The sequence below is a fragment of the Pseudophryne corroboree genome, chromosome 2, assembly GCF_028390025.1.
Source record: "Pseudophryne corroboree isolate aPseCor3 chromosome 2, aPseCor3.hap2, whole genome shotgun sequence".
NCBI classification, from domain to species: domain Eukaryota; kingdom Metazoa; phylum Chordata; class Amphibia; order Anura; family Myobatrachidae; genus Pseudophryne; species Pseudophryne corroboree.
Window position 1 is genome coordinate 80,993,798 of NC_086445.1, and position 17,900 is coordinate 81,011,697.

A 17,900-nucleotide genomic window follows, 5' to 3' on the forward strand; every position below is an offset into this window, starting at 1 on the left:
TGGGACTCCGTCAGGACCATGGGGATTATACCAAAGCTCCCAAACGGGCGGGAGAGTGCGGATGACTCTGCAGCACCGAATGAGAGAACTCCAGGTCCTCCTTAGCCAGGGTATCAAATTTGCAGAATTTTACAAACGTGTTCTCCCCTGACCACATAGCTGCTCGGCAGAGTTGTAATGCCGAGACCCCTCGGGCAGCCGCCCAAGATGAGCCCACCTTCCTTGTGGAGTGGGCCTTGACAGATTTAGGCTGTGGCAAGCCTGCCACAGAATGTGCCAGTTGAATTGTGCTACAAATCCAACGAGCAATCGTCTGCTTAGAAGCAGGAGCACCCAGCTTGTTGGGTGCATATAGTATAAACAGCGAGTCAGATTTTCTGACTCCAGCCGTCCTTGAAATATATATTTTCAATGCTCTGACAACGTCCAGCAACTTGGAATCCTCCAAATCGCTAGTAGCCGCAGGCACCACAATAGGCTGGTTCAGGTGAAACGCTGATACCACCTTAGGCAGAAAATGAGGACGCGTCCTCAATTCTGCCCTGTCCGAATGGAAAATCAGATATGGGCTTTTATATGATAAAGCTGCCAATTCTGACACTCTCCTGGCTGAAGCCAGAGCCAGTAGCATGGTTACTTTCCATGTAAGATATTTCAAATCTACCGATTTGAGTGGCTCAAACCAATGGGATTTGAGAAAATCCAAAACTACATTGAGATCCCACGGTGCCACTGGGGGCACAACTGGGGGCTGTATATGTAGTACTCCTTTTACAAAAGTCTGAACTTCAGGAACTGAAGCCAATTCTTTCTGGAAGAATATCGACAGGGCCGAAATTTGAACCTTAATGGACCCTAATTTGAGGCCCATAGATAATCCTGTTTGCAGGAAATGTAGGAATCGACCCAGTTGAAATTCCTCTGTCGGGGCCTTCCTGGCCTCACACCATGCAACATATTTTCTCCAAATGCGGTGATAATGTTGTGCAGTCACCTCCTTCCTGGCTTTGACCAGGGTAGGGATGACCTCTTCCGGAATGTCTTTTTCCCTTAGGATCCGGCGTTCAACCGCCATGCCGTCAAACGCAGCCGCGGTAAGTCTTGGAATAGACACGGTCCCTGCTGAAGCAGGTCCCTTCTTAGAGGTAGAGGCCACGGATCTTCCGTGAGCATCTCCTGAAGTTCCGGGTACCAAGTCCTTCTTGGCCAGTCCGGAGCCACGAGTATCGTTCTTACTCCCCTTTGCCGTATAATTCTCAGTACCTTGGGTATGAGAGGCAGAGGAGGGAACACATACACTGACTGGTACACCCATGGTGTTACCAGAGCGTCCACAGCTATTGCCTAAGGGTCTCTTGACCTGGCGCAATACCTGTCCAGTTTTTTGTTGAGGCGGGACGCCATCATGTCCACCATTGGTCTTTCCCAATGGACCACAATCATGTGGAAGACTTCTGGATGAAGTCCCCACTCTCCCGGGTGAAGATCGTGTCTGCTGAGGAAGTCTGCTTCCCAGTTGTCCACTCCCGGAATGAACACTGCTGACAGTGCTATCACATGATTTTCCGCCCAGCGAAGAATCCTTGCAGCTTCTGCCATTGCCCTCCTGCTTCTTGTGCCGCCCTGTCTGTTTACGTGGGCGACTGCCGTGATGTTGTCCGACTGGATCAACACCGGCTGACCCTGAAGCAGAGGTTTTGCCAGGCTTAGAGCATTGTAGATTGCTCTTAGCTCCAGTATATTTATGTGAAGAGACGTTTCCAGGCTTGACCACACGCCCTGGAAGTTTCTTCCTCGTGTGACCGCTCCCCAGCCTCTCAGGCTGGCATCCGTGGTCACTAGGACCCAGTTCTGTATGCCGAATCTGCGGCCCTCTAACAGATGAGTACTCTGCAACCACCATAGCAGAGAGACCCTTGTCCTTGTCGACAATTTTATCCGCTGATGCATCTGCAGATGCGATCCGGACCATTTGTCTAGCAGATCCCACTGAAAAATTTGTGCATGGAATCTGCCGAATGGAATCGCTTCGTAAGAAGCCACCATTTTTCCCAGGACTCTTGTGCATTGATGCACAGACACTGTCCCTTCTTTTAGGAGGTTCCTGACTAGTTCGGATAACTCCCTGGCTTTCTCCTCCGGAAGAAATACCTTTTTCTGAACAGTGTCCAGAATCATCCCTAGGAACAGCAGACGTGTCGTCGGGATCAGTTGGGATTTTGGAAAATTCAGAATCCACCCGTGCTGTTGGAGCACTACTTGAGTTAGTGCTACTCCGACCTCCAGCTGTTCTCTGGATCTTGCCCTTATCAGGAGATCGTCCAAGTAAGGGATAATTAATACGCCTTCTCTTCGAAGAAGAATCATCATTTCGGCCATTACCTTGGTAAAGACCCTGGGTGCCGTGGACAATCCAAACGGCAGCGTCTGAAACTGATAATGACAGTTTTGTACCACGAACCTGAGGTACCCTTGGTGTGAAGGGCAAATTGGGACATGAAGGTAAGCATCCTTGATGTCCAAGGACACCATAAAATCCCCCTCTTCCAGATTCGCTATCACTGCTCTGAGTGACTCCATCTTGAACTTGAATTTTTGTATGTACAGGTTCAGAGATTTCAGATTTAGAATAGGTCTTACCGAGCCGTCCGGCTTCGGTACCACAAATAGCGTGGAGTAATACCCCTTTCCCTGTTGTAGAAGGGGTACCTTGACTGTCACCTGCTGAGAATACAGCTTGTGAATGGCTTCCAATACCGTCGCCCTGTCGGAGGGAGACGTTGGCAAAGCAGACTTTTGGAACCGGCGAGGGGGGGACTTCTCGAATTCCAACCTGTAACCCTGAGATACTACCTGCAGGATCCAGGGGTCCACCTGCGAGTGAGCCCACTGTGCGCTGAAATTCTTGAGGCGACCCCCCACCGCCCCCGAGTCCGCTTGTAAGGTCCCAGCGTCATGCTGAGGCCTTTGCAGAAGCCGGGGAGGACTTCTGCTCCTGGGAAGGGGCTGCTTGGTGCAGTCTCTTACCCTTTCCTTTGCCTCGGGGCAAATATGAATGTCCTTTTGCTCGCTTGTTCTTATAGGAACGAAAGGACTGCGGCTGAAAAGACTGCGGCTTTTTCTGTTGGGAGGGGACTTGAGGTAAAAAGGTGGACTTCCCGGCTGTTGCCGTGGCTACCAAATCCGATAGACCGACCCCAAATAATTCCTCTCCTTTATACGGCAATACTTCCATATGTCGTTTGGAATCCGCATCGCCTGACCACTGTCGTGTCCATAGACTTCTTCTGGCAGATATGGACATCGCACTTACTCTTGATGCCAGAGTGCAGATATCTCTCTGTGCATCTCGCATATAAAGGAACGCATCCTTTAATTGCTCTATAGTCAATAAAATACTGTCCCTATCCAGGGTATCAATATTTTCAGTCAGGGAATCCGACCAAGCCACCCCAGCACTGCACATCCAGGCTGAGGCGATTGCTGGTCGCAGTATAACACCAGTATGTGTGTATATACTTTTTAGAGTATTTTCCAGCCTCCTATCAGCTGGATCCTTGAGGGCGGCCGTATCAGGAGACGGTAACGCCACTTGTTTGGATAAACGTGTGAGCGCCTTGTCCACCCTAGGGGGTGTTTCCCAGCGCGCCCTAACCTCTGGCGGGAAAGGGTATAATGCCAATAACTTCTTTGAAATTAGCAGTTTTTTATCAGGGGTAACCCACGCTTCATCACACACGTCATTCAATTCCTCTGATTCAGGAAAAACTACAGGTAGTTTTTTCAGACCCCACATAATACCCCTTTTTGTGGTACTTGCAGTATCAGAGATATGCAAAGCCTCCTTCATTGCCGTGATCATATAACGTGTGGCCCTACTGGAAAATAGGATTTTGGTACTTACCAGGTAAATCCTTTTCTTTGAATCCATAGGGGGCACTGGAGTACTCTTGGGATATGGACGGGCGTAGCCGAACAAAGGCACTGAATATTCAAATTTAGGACTCTCCCCCCCTCCATATCCCCAAGTACCTCAGTGTACTGTGCCAGTGTTTTTTACTGAGCGAACAGGATATAGAGAGGATTGACAATGGAGAATTCCTATAACATAACAGACAACCACAAAGTTGACCTGTAACCTTATTGTCAACTAAACAGTTGACACCTTAACCGATAGAACTTTATAATTTGAACCAATCGGTGAAAATGTGTTACCATAAGCTCCTTTGAGCTTAACACCACCCAAGTAAAATTTGTTTACTAAGCTCCCTTGAGCTTAAAACAACCCAGGTAAAACTGCTCTGGGTGGGCGTCCAGTGCCCCCTATGGATTCAAAGAAAAGGATTTACCTGGTAAGTACCAAAATCCTATTTTCTTTATCATCCACTAGGGGTCACTGGAGTACTCTTGGGACGTACCAAAGCTTCCCTCGTGGGCGGGAGAGCTGTTTGATACTTGTAACAGTAGGCAGGCCAAAGCTGAATGCTGATGGCGCCACCATTCATAACGTGTAAACGTGCACAAACGTGGTGCACTGAAGGCTATGTAGCCGCGTCATAGACGCTCCACGACCCGCTGGGTCTGACATTCCCACAGAACCTGTGGGATGAACTATTACTGACGTAGGCGATTGTAACTTAGCCTTAAAGTAAGCCTGACTTGTAGTCATTATTATCCAACTGGATAATGTCTGCTGAGAAACTGGCTAACCCCAGTTTGCAGTATTATATAGAACAAACAACGTATTTATATCACGTAATGTAGACGTTCGGAACATATATAAACGCGTAATGCGTGTACCACATTCAGAATTCTAGAATGTGCTGTCCCCACAGGAACCACTATTGGTATATTGATGTGAAGAATACGAAAGCGGATTTCGTCCGAAGATCTGCTTTGTCATGAGAAAACTTAAATACGGTGGCTTGGAATACAAGGCACCCAAATATGAAAACAAAACCCTTGCCGAAGCACCCTTGCCGAAGGCAAGGCTAGAAGAAAAATGTTTTCCAAAGTAAGAAACTTAATTCTCATTTGTTGTAAAGGTTCAAAAAATATGAAACTTAATTCCCCTTTGTTGAAAGGGTTCCAAAATATGAAAACTGTAATAAATCTGAACCCAACCTCAAATCGCCTGGCGCTGTAGGTGGGATAAATAGAGTCTGAACTTTGGTGACACCTTGTAGAAAGATGTTTACAGACGCAAATAGAGGCAAACGTCTTTGAAAATACGTTTACCACACAGATACCTGCACTGTTAGTGCAGATGAACGCAGTTTTCCATCCCATCCCGTTTAACCGAATACGGGTACTTGAAGTATGATGTTGGAAACTACCGAGGTTTACAACCTATGTAAGCACACGAAATTTTTTAATAATGAGCTGCCTTAAGCGGCTTACTATTTCGTTACATGGTTGGTATAACCGATACTGTAATGCTCTATTTTCTAAGAGGGCGGTTTGAACCCTCACCCCGTCAACCGCAGCTGCGGTACACAGATAATAGGTATACAGATAATAGGTATATAGGTAACTATGGATAAAAGAACGTTCCCTGATGTAACAGGTTGGACGTATTATGAGAGGGCTAAGATCGTGTGCAAGTATTCCTTGAAAATTCGAGAAGCAAACTTCTCCGAAACCCATGAGCTACCACCAGTATGACTGTGACGAACTGTCTTCTGATCCGTTTTGGCAACGGAGAGAGAAGCGGAAAATGGTGGAGCCAGATACACGATGCTGAATGACCCCATGAATGTGAGAGATTTCACCGCCACTGCCCTTGTGAACTGTTTTGTACACCTACTGAGCTTTTGTAATTGTGGCGAGATGCCATCATGTATACTTGAGGACAACCCCCTTCTGTGGACTCACATATGAAACACCTCTGGATTTAATGTCCAGTTTTCAAGATCCAAATCCTGACGGGTGAGATCATCTGTCTAACAGATGTCCACTCACTGATTGATCTCTTGACATTTTCACCTAATGGCGTTCTGAGCCATTGAAGATTTGAGTGACCTGCTGCATTGCCATGCGGCTTCTTGGTTCTCACTGGTTGTTGTGTATACAACTGGCGTTGCTTTGTTTGACTGCTTAAGGCCAGTGTGATCTAGGCATGAAAAAACAAAATTACATGAAACTCACGGTTGTTTCTCTCCACGGAAATCTTTTTTTTTTATAAAGTAATTTTTATTCAGCAGTCTGGAGATTAAGGTACATACATTGCAGAGCATAATCATGTCTCAAGCATTACATCTATTCAAAATATGTCAAGTCGCGTTTTACACATATCTTACATCAAAAAAGTATCAATACATTTTCAGTATAGATGTATACTAGGATTTCCTAATGCTCTAACCTTCATGACTTGCAAAATCCGCACCCATCTATATTAGTCCTCATTTATTTTTTATATTTAAACCCGTAATCTAAACTATAGAAAAATAACAAACAACCAAAGAAAAAGGCAAGGGAGGCAAATTAAGGAGTATTTTGATTCAGGGCTCCACTAGTCATACACGTGTGTGAGCATGTGGGCTCACAGGGCCCAACCGTCATCGTCTCAGTACACTTCAGTCATAGTAATTTATTGACATGCTTGCACTTTAGTGTCTACTATATTTGGGGAACAGGATGAGAGTGGGGGGAATCTAGCCATGGAGACCAAACTTTTTCAAACTTAGCTGATGCGTTTTGCTTCATGTAAACATATCTCTCCTTAATTATAGTGTCATTAATTAAGGCCTTAAGTGCAGATATTAACGGTCCTTTAGGGGCCATCCACACTCTTGCAATGCAAACCTTAGCCAAGGCACATACATTTAGAGCATAGAGACCCATTGAACCAGACTCAGGAGCAAGGCACCCCATTCCCAATATACAGAATTGTGGGGTAAGCAGTCCGCCAGGCACCCCCGTACTCTCCAGAATTGACCCGACCCCCGACCAGAACACCCCCAACCTCGGACAGTCCCACACTAAATGCCAGTATGTTCCCACCGCCCCCCCACACTTAGGACAGAGAGGAGATCTGCCTGTGCCAAACGTAGCCAGTCTAGCTGGAGTCATATAAGTTCTGTGTAAAATGAAGAATTGAATCTGTTGATATCTAAGGGACTTAATAACCTTAGCAGGGTATTCTAAAGCGAGGACCCAATCCTCCTCATTTATTGGACCCAGATCCTCCTCCCACTTTCCACGGAGACGCGTCAAGGGGTCCGCATGGAGCTTGGTGAGAAGATATCCATACGCAAGTGAGACCATCTTAGCCTGACCCAAAGTGGTCACAAATGTCTTGATGGGAAATGGGAGGATTCGCGGGGGTGATTCAGCAAATTGGGTCTGGAGGGCATGACGAAGCTGGAGGTATCTGAAGAAGTAGGAATTGGGTAGGTCAAACTCATCCCTCAGCTGTTGAAAGGATTTTAATGTAGTATCTAGATAAAGTTGAGAGACAGAGATCACCGATCTAGGAGCCCACACCTCCCGCCCCTCAAGCGCATGCAATTCAGGGAGCCAGTCAGAGTACCACAGGGGAGTATCCGGGTCTAGGTCGTCATATCTCAGGAGGTCTCTCAGGGCCCTCCAAATCTTTAGGGCCTGAAAAATGATAGGGGGAAGAAACCTAGCTATGCTCCCACTCAGTAGCACCTGCATAGGAGAGAGGTAGGGAAAGTAACAACGGATAAACTCACAATGTAGAGAGTCGGTCTCAGAGTTTTGTGCCCATATAGTGATATGAGTCAGCTGAGCAGCGAAGTAATATATCTGAAAGTTAGGTAGAGCCAGGCCACCGTCAGATCTCTGTCTGGTAAGAGTATTTAACTGTATCCTAGGTCTTTTATTAGCCCAGATCAGTGAGGACAGAACGCTATTCAATTTTCTAAAGAATGTTGGATAGATATATACCGGGGATTGAAGAATAATATATAGGAGTTTAGGCAGTATAATCATTTTAATGAGATTAACCCTGCCAGAGACCGTTAGTGGAAGCTTACACCAAGTCTTAGATTTGCCCATGACCCACTGCATGGTCGGATCCAGATTCAGGGGGAGAAAATCAGAAGGGTCATTAGTTATTTGGATTCCAAGGTACTTAAACTGTACCGTCCAACACAGTGGTAGGGGGATTTTGGAAACAGTAGGAGGGGGGCCTATGACTGGCATAATGTATGATTTAGGCCAGTTAATTCTAAGGCCCGAGTGATCTCCAAATCTTTCTATCACACGCAGCAGGATGGGCATTGACCTGGTGTAATCCTGCAAAAACAGCAACATGTCATCGGCATAAAGAGCTATCCTATCCTCACGTGATCCTGTACATATTCCCACAATATCCGGGTGTGATCTAATCAAGCATGCCAGGGGCTCTATGGCCAAGGCAAACAGCGTAGGGGACAGGGGGCAACCCTGTCTAGTACCTCGGGTCAACTGAAAAGACGGGGATACATAACCGTTCACCAAGATCCTGGCACTCGGATGTTGATACAGTAGTTTAATCCATTTTATATAATTGGGTCCAAATCCCATACGAGCCAACACCTCCCACAAATAAGCCCACTCAATGCTGTCAAAGGCCTTGGCCGCGTCCAGCGAGACCACAGCCGAGTCAGAAGGGAGTCCGCGTGGGAGCTGTAAAATGGTATGCAATCTACGTAAATTAATAGACGTGGACTTTCCTGGCATGAAGCCAGTCTGATCCGGGTGAATGAGGGAGGTTATCACTGTGTTAAGCCGTATTGCCAGTATCTTTGCCAGGATCTTGGCGTCGGTGGGAATCAGGGATATCGGTCTATAGGAGTCCAGAGATTTGGGGTCTTTACCGGGTTTTGGGATCACTATTATAACTGCCTTTGACATGGAGGGGGGGAGATCGTTTCTGGCAAATATATCTAAATATAGGGCATGCAGCTTGGGGCCAAAAAAATCAATATGATTCTTATATACCTCGGAGGGAATTCCGTCGCATCCCGGAGCCTTGCCATTAGGGGACATACCAATGGCCGCAGTCACCTCCTCGAGCGTTAAAGGTGCCTCCAGCAACTCGCAGGCCTCAGAGGAGAGTGCAGGTAGCGGGACACCCCCCATGTAGCGTGAAAGATCAGAAGTAGAGCGCTGCAACTGAGAATTATAAACCTCAGAAAAGTAAGATCGGAATAACAGCGCAATGTCCGGTGTGGTGTCGACAAAGGAGCCATCCGCTCCGGACATCTGGGTGATCGTGGTCCCAGGGCGATCGTAATGTATAAGGCGGGCCAGAAGGCCCCCCGTCCTATCAGCCTGCATATATATATTAGTAGCTTTGAAAAGAAGGGAGCGAGAGTTTCTATCAGACAGGTGGGCCAACCAGACTGACTGAGCCACCAGCCATCGTGTCTTTGTCGCAGGGGCGTTGTCAGATAAATATTGGGACTCTAGGTCTCTAGCATCTTTTTCAAGGGCCTGTTCTCTCTCCCTAGAGGCCATTTTATGAGCCGCTATCCGTCCAATATATGAGCCTCTCAAGAACGCCTTAAACGAGTCCCAAACTACTGTACCCGGGGCAGACCCTATATTGTCGCCAAAGAACCCCTCCCATTGAGTCTCCAAGTCACCGCAGTCCCCCAGCTGGGTCAGCCAGGAGGGGTGCAATTTCCAATAGGAGTGCCCCCTCTGACTTTCCACAGCAAGAGTCATCATCAGAGGAGAGTGATCAGAGACCCCTCGAGCCTCGTAGTGGACGTCAATTATCCTAGGGACGAGGGTGGGGGACACCAGCATCAGGTCAATTCTGGAGAAGGAGCCATGAGTACTGGAGAAGCAGGAGAACTGACGAACCGCAGGATGACGAAGTCGCCATACATCTACCCATTGCAAACTATTTAAAAAATCCGCAAACTTGGTAGGACCACCTCCCGCCAGCGCAGCCGGTGGGGAGTGCCATCGGTCCATAGACAGATCCAGGACATTATTAAAATCCCCCAAGCATATCACTGGGGTATTAGGGGAGGGGGCTATGAAGGACGCAGCTTGTTGCAGCACATTGTATGAGAAAGGAGGGGGGACATACACTGCTAAAATGTAATAGGGCTGGGAGTTCAGCTTGCACTCTATAAATACATATCTTCCATACGGGTCAGTTTTAATCGATATCAACTCGAATTGCACTGTCTTCTTAATCAAAACTGAGACCCCCCTAGAAAAGGAGGAGTGGGAGGCATGATATGCCCAGCCCACCCAGGCCCGTCGTAAGGACAGTAACCTCTGTCCCTCCAAGTGGGTCTCACTGAGGCATGCAATATCCGGGTCATATTTCTTAATCATATTTAGTATCAAAGAGCGTTTGATGTTGTTATTCAGACCTCGAACATTCCATGCCAGAATTTTCAGATTAATCATGACCCCCTATAAACTCTATACACCTCCCGGATGGACCTCTCCCAAAATACATTTTGAGTATAAGCATTATCAATACCCATAAAACATGACGTATATGAGCCCTGCGTTGTAAGCCACAGCATCTAAATATGAAACATCCTTGCCTCCGTAAATACTTGAATAAGAAAAATAACAAACTAAAGAAAAAAATAAAACCCCAAAAATAGTAAAAGGAAACGCAACTAGCAGCTTCCCAAATAACCATTCCCTCCCCGTATACCACCCCCAACTTCGGCATACTTATATCCCGAACAATCAGCTAGCTACCAAGCGCTAGGAAGGCTAGATTCTTAACTGAACCTCCAACCCTTCTCTAGCCAACGCCGCTTGGCCGTACAAGTCTTGAGCCACCAGTGCAAAGAGAGGGGGCTCCCCGAACCATGATCAAGCCTCCGGTGGATCAAACCCCGGGCTGTTTTCGTAGGAGATCACTCCGGAGCCAGTTGCCGAGCACCCGGTGCATATCTGTCCAGCCACTGGGCCGCCTCTCTGGGGGAGTTGAAAAACTTGGTCTCCCCATCCGCCACAACTCGGAGCCTTGAGGGAAACAGCATAGAGTATGAAATGTTGAGGTCTCGCAGCCGTCTTTTGATGGGCATAAACTGGGCACGGTCCTTCTGGACGTCAGCGGCAAAGTCCGGGAAGGCCGAAACCCTAACTCCATTGCGGATCAGCGGGCCCTTCGTGCGACCTAAACGGAGAACCGAGTCACGGTCTTTATAGTGCAGGAATTTAGCGATGAAGGTGCGAGGAGGGGCACCTGGGGGTAAAGGCCGAGATGGTATCCTATGTGCACGCTCCACCGTAAAATGGGCCGTAAAGGACTCAGCGCCATATAGTTCTTTAAGCCAGGATTCGAGGAATTCCTCCGGCTGCGGACCCTCTTCTTTTTCAGGCAGGCCTACGAATCTGACGTTGTTCCTACGCAGCCGTCCCTCCATGTCTAGGAGCTTGGTTTGAAGTGAGGAGACCTGCTGGGTCACCCCGGATACAGATTGCTTAAGGGGACCACATAAATCTTCCAGGTTGGAGACCCGTGTCTCCGCCTCACCCACTCTCTCTCGGATACGCTGTACATCTTGGCGGAGCAAGGAGAGATCGCACTGCACCTTTTCCATCTTATCGGAGAGACGCTGTTCACTGCCGGCTATAGCCTCCAGCACTTGTTGAATAGACGGGGCCCCCACCACTTCCGGGGAATCAACCGCTGTCTCAGGAGGGAAGGTCGAGTGTGTTGGAGAGGCTTCTTGAGAAGGAGCCGGTGCAGCCCTAGGGTTGGGTTGCCTGGTAAATTTTTCAAGTTTGGCCGCGGCCGCACTCCGGCCGCCCCCCACCATGCTGAGCAGGAGCAGTCACACACTTCCCAGATTAAGGCTATAGTATAGGGTTGTGGCTAGATGACGGACGCAGCCAGGCCGCGTATAATCAGTGGCGGGAATCAGCCGCGTACAGTCAATATGTCAGAATAGTAAAAGAGGATGATGGTACGTAGTACACTGTGAGAAATTGGTGCAGCACAGCAGTGTAGGCAGATCTGATTTAAGTGCAGTTCCAGTATGTTATATTGGAAGGGCAGTGTCAGGAATGGGAGAGAGCAGCATGCAGAAAGGTCTCAGAATGCAGGGACAGTTCGCAGGGCATATGAGAATATGTGAATCCCATCAGGTGATTTTACATGTGACCATGCGTGGGCAGCAGCCTATAATCAGCTTCTAAGATGGCCGCCGTGCCTCTTCCCCTTCCCCAGGAGTACCTTAATCTTTTCCAGCTACCAGGGCCCCAGATCACGGCCCGACAGGCAGAGGAGATGTTATCCCCTGTTTCCAGACTCTCAGCGGCTTCCGGCAGCAGCAGCAACCCGCCGTTCGAGCTGCGGGCGACTCGCGGTCCGGGTCGCCGAAAATCGAGGCCGGGGATCCGGAGGAGGTGCAGGCCGCAGGGCTGGAAGTCGGGAAATGCCGCTCCACGAGTCCCGGAGAGTGCGCGGTGAGGTGCCCGCCGGTGCCCACAGCCTGTGGTGATAGATTCCGGCCGGGCAGAGACACCAGAGGGGGTCAGGATTGATTGCAGGAGTTAATGGCCGGGGAGCTCCCGAACTCTGCTGCCTACTCCTCAGCCGTCGTAGCCACGCCCCCTCCACGGAAATCTTTAGTAAAAAGCGAAAGATGTATTCGTTCTGAAGAGAAACCAGAGTCTATGCCTGGTCAGACTGAAAGCGAATCATTTATTGCATTGTAAAATGCACAGAGTTCTAGGACATTTATCGACAGCAATCTGTCGTGTTTTAGAACCTTTGAGTTGATTTTAACTACAAATCCTGACTCTCTGTGACTGTCGTCCCGAGTATAAGCACCCTTGTCCCTCTGTGGAAAACGCGAGTGAATGGTGGCGAACTAAATTGAAAACACATCTTTATTCTTAATAGATGAATACACCAATGTACCGCTAGAGTGCGTGTACTTTTGTTCTTGCTGGTGTAGTAGGTAAAAGTCTTTGACTTACCATATTTATAATCTTACCTAGGAATTGACATCGTTTAGACAGACTTAGATGCGATTGTTTTCGAACTTGATCTGCTACCGCAGTATACTTTAGTAGCGCAAGTTAGAAGAACTTTGTTGATACATAGTTCTTATGTGAGATGAGCTATGATCCCAACATCACTTTGGTAAATACCGGAAGCGATAAGCAACGGTAGAAATGAAATGGGTAATGGTTGTGGCGATTTGCAAACGCTAGAACCTGTGATGAAGAAACCGGACTGGGTAAATACGCATTGTGAATTTCAAATGCAATTATGCAATTTTGTGGCTGCAAAAAGCAAATACTAACTACAGAAAATCCATTTTCTAACTGTAGTAAATGACTTGCTGATTGATACTGCAACGGAGCTGTTTGGTTTTGCTCAAACAGAGGGGAATAAGTAACTCTGACTCTGTTGGCATACTATTGGCTGGTTTATAAACCAGCAAAGACTAAATGACATATTGCCAAACCGTTCGACAGAATCAGTTTTGTACTTTAAGCTGTAAATAGCTGAGACATATATGAGTTGAAGTCATGAAATCTCGCAAAAGTAACATGTAAAGACGCGCTTCCACAATTATAAAAGAGGTCATCAAACCACTGGCTTGCTGACTGTGACGTCCCTTCGTTACAAAGCGTGACTGTTTGTTATAAAGGGTTAAAATGCCGTTACAAGTATATTATTTTAGGAGCAAACAAGCTCTGGCCTTGTCGCGCTTAACTAGCGACAATGAAAATAACCGGCGTTAGCAGAAGCTTAACAGATATACTCTGCAGCTTCTTTTAACAGTGATCGTCATGGTTTCATACATAGATTCTAGTGACCCAACTGTATCTTGGGTTTTTGTAATGTTTGACAGAAACGCATCTTCCAATGGTGGATCGCGTCCTTTTGGAAACGATTATGTATGGTTGTCCAAAACCCCGCACTATTCGGTGTGAGATTTGACATAGAATCGTGCATTAAATTATAAGACCAGTGACATAAACCCTTTGGTATCCAAAGGGAAATTGGCCCTTTGTAAAGACTGTCTTTTGTTAGAGCTGGCAGAGTCATTTCGAGACTCCGATTACCGCTCTTTTAATTTGAAATGCCAATGTTAACATAGGTTTCTTAAAAAAAATAATTAAATATTTTTAGTCTGCACTAGAGCCTTATTCGCTATGTAGACAGACATCATAATCGGCAACAGACAGACACTTGCACGACTTAATGAAGTTATTATATGGCATATATATATATATATATATATATATATAAATATGTTATTGCTGAACAGCATATTTATCTCTACGGAAATCTTTAGGAAACTAAAGTGTTCTTTATGTGAAAAGTAGTTCACATGGCATATGAAACCCGAACCAAATTCCTACTAACACCCCAGCGCCTTCTGGTGGCTTAAAGATGTAGGGCAGGAATGTTCTAGCATTATCCTGAACTAAAAATTCCCACTAACACCCCTGCGCCTCCTTGTGGAGTAGAGGTGTATGGCCGGAATGTTCTGGAATTATAACTGGAAACACAGCAATGATTAAAATGGCCGCCATGCCATGTTTTCACATAAAATCACCGTACAGGTTATTTGCTGCAGTTTTAATATATAGGCTTAATAGCCTATTATACAGATTATACAATGATAACACAGGTGTAGGATACAGTAAAAATACATGAATTTAGTTATCCATTACACTGCCTGCAGTTAATGTTATTATCTTGCAGCCTTAACAGAAAATAACAGAAAACATGGTTAAACGTGGAATAGATTATGCCACTGATAGCCCATTGCAAACCAAAGCCTCATATATATATTATATATATATAAATTGCTTAAACATATAATCACAGTTTATACTGATATCAGACACAGTTCTGGCAGCAAAAATCTTCATTATATATTATATATATAACATGTATAATCACAGTTCTGTGATATTATAGCCCCTGACACTGTATAAAAATCGCTTTGCTGCTTGTGTCTATTTTTAACCCATGCAGCCTTTGCTGCTGCTATGGGCATTACTTCCCCTCCCCCATCCCCATGTTACCTGCAGCGTACGGGTATCGGGTGCAGGGAGAGGAGGAGAACGCTGTATATAGCGCCGGGGAGCCGTCCGGAAGAGCGGGCGGCGGCGGGCCTTCCAACAATAGTACCCAGTTTCTGTGTCTGGCATCAGCATGCGGTGACTGGAAGAGCGGCCGGCGTCCGTGAGTGACGTGCGGCCGCTCGTTAACACACGGGAGACTCTCGGCGGCGCCTCTGTATTGGTGCCGGTCCATCAGCGCAGTGAGAGCGGCCGGCGTCTGAGTGACGTGCGGCCGCTCTTTAGCACACGGTAAAGTCTCGGCAGCGTGCACAGTGAGAGCGGCCGGCGTCTGAGTGACGTGCGGCCGCTCTGTAGGGTAGTTAAGCAGGAACCCTTCAGCGGCGTGCTTAGCGGCGGGTACAGTGAGAGCGGCCGGCGGCTGAGTGACGTGCGGCCGCTCTGTAGGGTAGTTAAGCAGGACCCCTTCAGCGGCGTTACAGTATAACATCACACACAGTAGGGCGGCAGCGTGCGCTGACCGCCCTGACACCCATACCTTGTGCCGTTTTCATCCTGGCTGTGACGAGCTTCTCTCTGCAAGCTCTGTTTTAGCCTCCAGCTTCTCTTGTGACGGGCTTTCTGTAAGCTCCTTGCAGCTGTAGCTCTTCCAGCTCTTTGTCTCATCCTGGCTGTGCCGGAGCTTCTTTCTGTAAGCTCCGTTCAGCTTGCAGGAGACAGTGGCTGCCTGTGGCTGTGAGGGTGCTCTTTGTGAGGACCGACATGCCATTCGCTGCCCGTGCAGCGGCACTATCCCGGACCCATGTTTTTCCAGAAACTGGGAAGGGATGTGCTAAGTTAAAAATAAAAATTAAAAAATAAAAATCCAAGTGTGGTTATACCACAAGCCTATGTTCGTGCTGTGAGCACCGAAAAAACACTGGCACAGTACACTGAGGTACTTGGGGATATGGAGGGGGGGAGAGTCCTAAATTTGAATATTCAGTGCCTTTGTTCGGCTACGCCCGTCCATATCCCAAGAGTACTCCAGTGACCCCTAGTGGATGATAAAGAAAATACGTTTGTTTCTTCACCGTCGACACTGGATTCAGTGTCAGTGTCTGGGTCTGTGTCGACCGACTGAGGTAAAGGGCGTTTTACAGCCCCTGACGGTGTCTGAGACGCCTGGACAGGTACTAACTGGTTTGCCGGCTGTCTCATGTCGTCAACCGACTTTTGTAGCGTGCTGACACTATCCCGTAATTCCATAAACAAAGCCATCCATTCTGGTGTCGACTCCCTAGGGGGTGACATCACCATTACAGGCAATTGCTCCGCCTCCACGCCAACATCGTCCTCATACATGTCGACACACACGTACCGACACACAGCAGACACACAGGGAATGCTCTGATAGAAGACAGGACCCCACTAGCCCTTTGGGGAGACAGAGGGAGAGTTTGCCAGCACACACCCAAGCGCTATAAATATATATATAGGGACAACCTTAATAAGTGTGTTCCCTTTATAGCAGCTCAAATATTATAAATATCGCCAATAAGTGCCCCCCCTCTCTGTTTTTACCCTGTTTCTGTAGTGCAGTGCAGGGGAGAGTCCTGGGAGCCTTCCTCGCAGCGGAGCTGGGCAGGAAAATGGCGCTGTGTGCTGAGGAGAATAGGCCCCGCCCCCTTTTCGGCGGGCTTCTTCTCCCGGTTTTTTTGGAACCTGGCAGGGGTTAAATACATCCATATAGCCCCAGGGGCTATATGTGATATATTTTAGCCAGAATAGGTATATTACATTGCTGCCCAGGGCGCCCCCCCCCAGCGCCCTGCACCCTCAGTGACCGCTGGTGTGAAGTGTGCGGAGAGCAATGGCGCACAGCTGCAGTGCTGTGCGCTACCTCATGAAGACTGAGACGTCTTCTGCCGCCGGTTTCTGGACCTCTTCTCTATTCGGCATCTGCAAGGGGGTCGGCGGCGCGGCTCCGGTGACCCATCCAGGCTGTACCTGTGATCGTCCCTCTGGAGCTAGTGTCCAGTAGCCTAAGAAGCAAATCCATCCTGCACGCAGGTGAGTTCACTTCTTCTCCCCTAAGTCCCTCGTTGCAGTGAGCCTGTTGCCAGCAGGACTCACTGAAAATAAAAAACCTAACAAACTTTTTCTAAGCAGCTCTTTAGGAGAGCCACCTAGATTGCACCCTGCTCGGACGGGCACAAAAACCTAACTGAGGCTTGGAGGAGGGTCATAGGGGGAGGAGCCAGTACACACCACCTAGTGGTCAAACTTTTAAATTTTGTGCCCTGTCTCCTGCGGAGCCGCTATTCCCCATGGTCCTGACGGAGTCCCAGCATCCACTAGGACGTCAGAGAAATAGGATTTTAATTACCTACCGGTAAATCCTTTTCTCGTAGTCCAAAGAGGATACTGGGGTCCACATTAGTACCATGGGCATTTTAAGAAATTGATAGTGTGGGCTGGCTTCTCCCTCTATGCCCCTCCCACCAGACTCAGTCTAGGAAACTGTGACCGAGGAGACAGACATACTTTGAAAGAAGGATATAAAAGGATAGTGGCGAGATTCCGAACCAGCACACACAAACTAGAGGAAAGCCAAGCTAACCAAACTTTAAACCAGGAACAGCAACCGCTGAACCAAGAATAGTTAACCAAGTAACAGTGCAGGAAGAAACGAAGCACTGGGCGGGGGCCCAGTATCCTCTACGGACTACGAGAAAAGGATTTACAAGAAAAGGATTTACCGGTAGGTAATTAAAATCCTATTTTCTCTCACATACTAGAGGATACTGGGGTCCTATGTAGTCCTATATAGTACCATGGAGATGTACCAAAGCTCCCAAACCGGGTGGGAGAGTGCTGCGGTTCCTGCAGAACTGATTGACCAAACTGAAGGTCCTCAGAGGCCAAAGGAA

At 47.7% G+C, this 17,900-nt stretch overlaps 1 protein-coding gene and 1 pseudogene across 4 annotated transcripts in view; both read right to left on the minus strand.

Annotated features, from left to right (window-relative positions):
* PIWIL4 (piwi like RNA-mediated gene silencing 4) overlaps positions 1-17,900 on the minus strand; it is a 733,536-nt gene that overhangs the window by 521,446 nt on the left and 194,190 nt on the right. The gene's annotated exons all lie outside the window — the stretch shown is intronic.
* LOC135054201 (U5 spliceosomal RNA) lies at positions 12,551-12,604 on the minus strand (annotated as a pseudogene).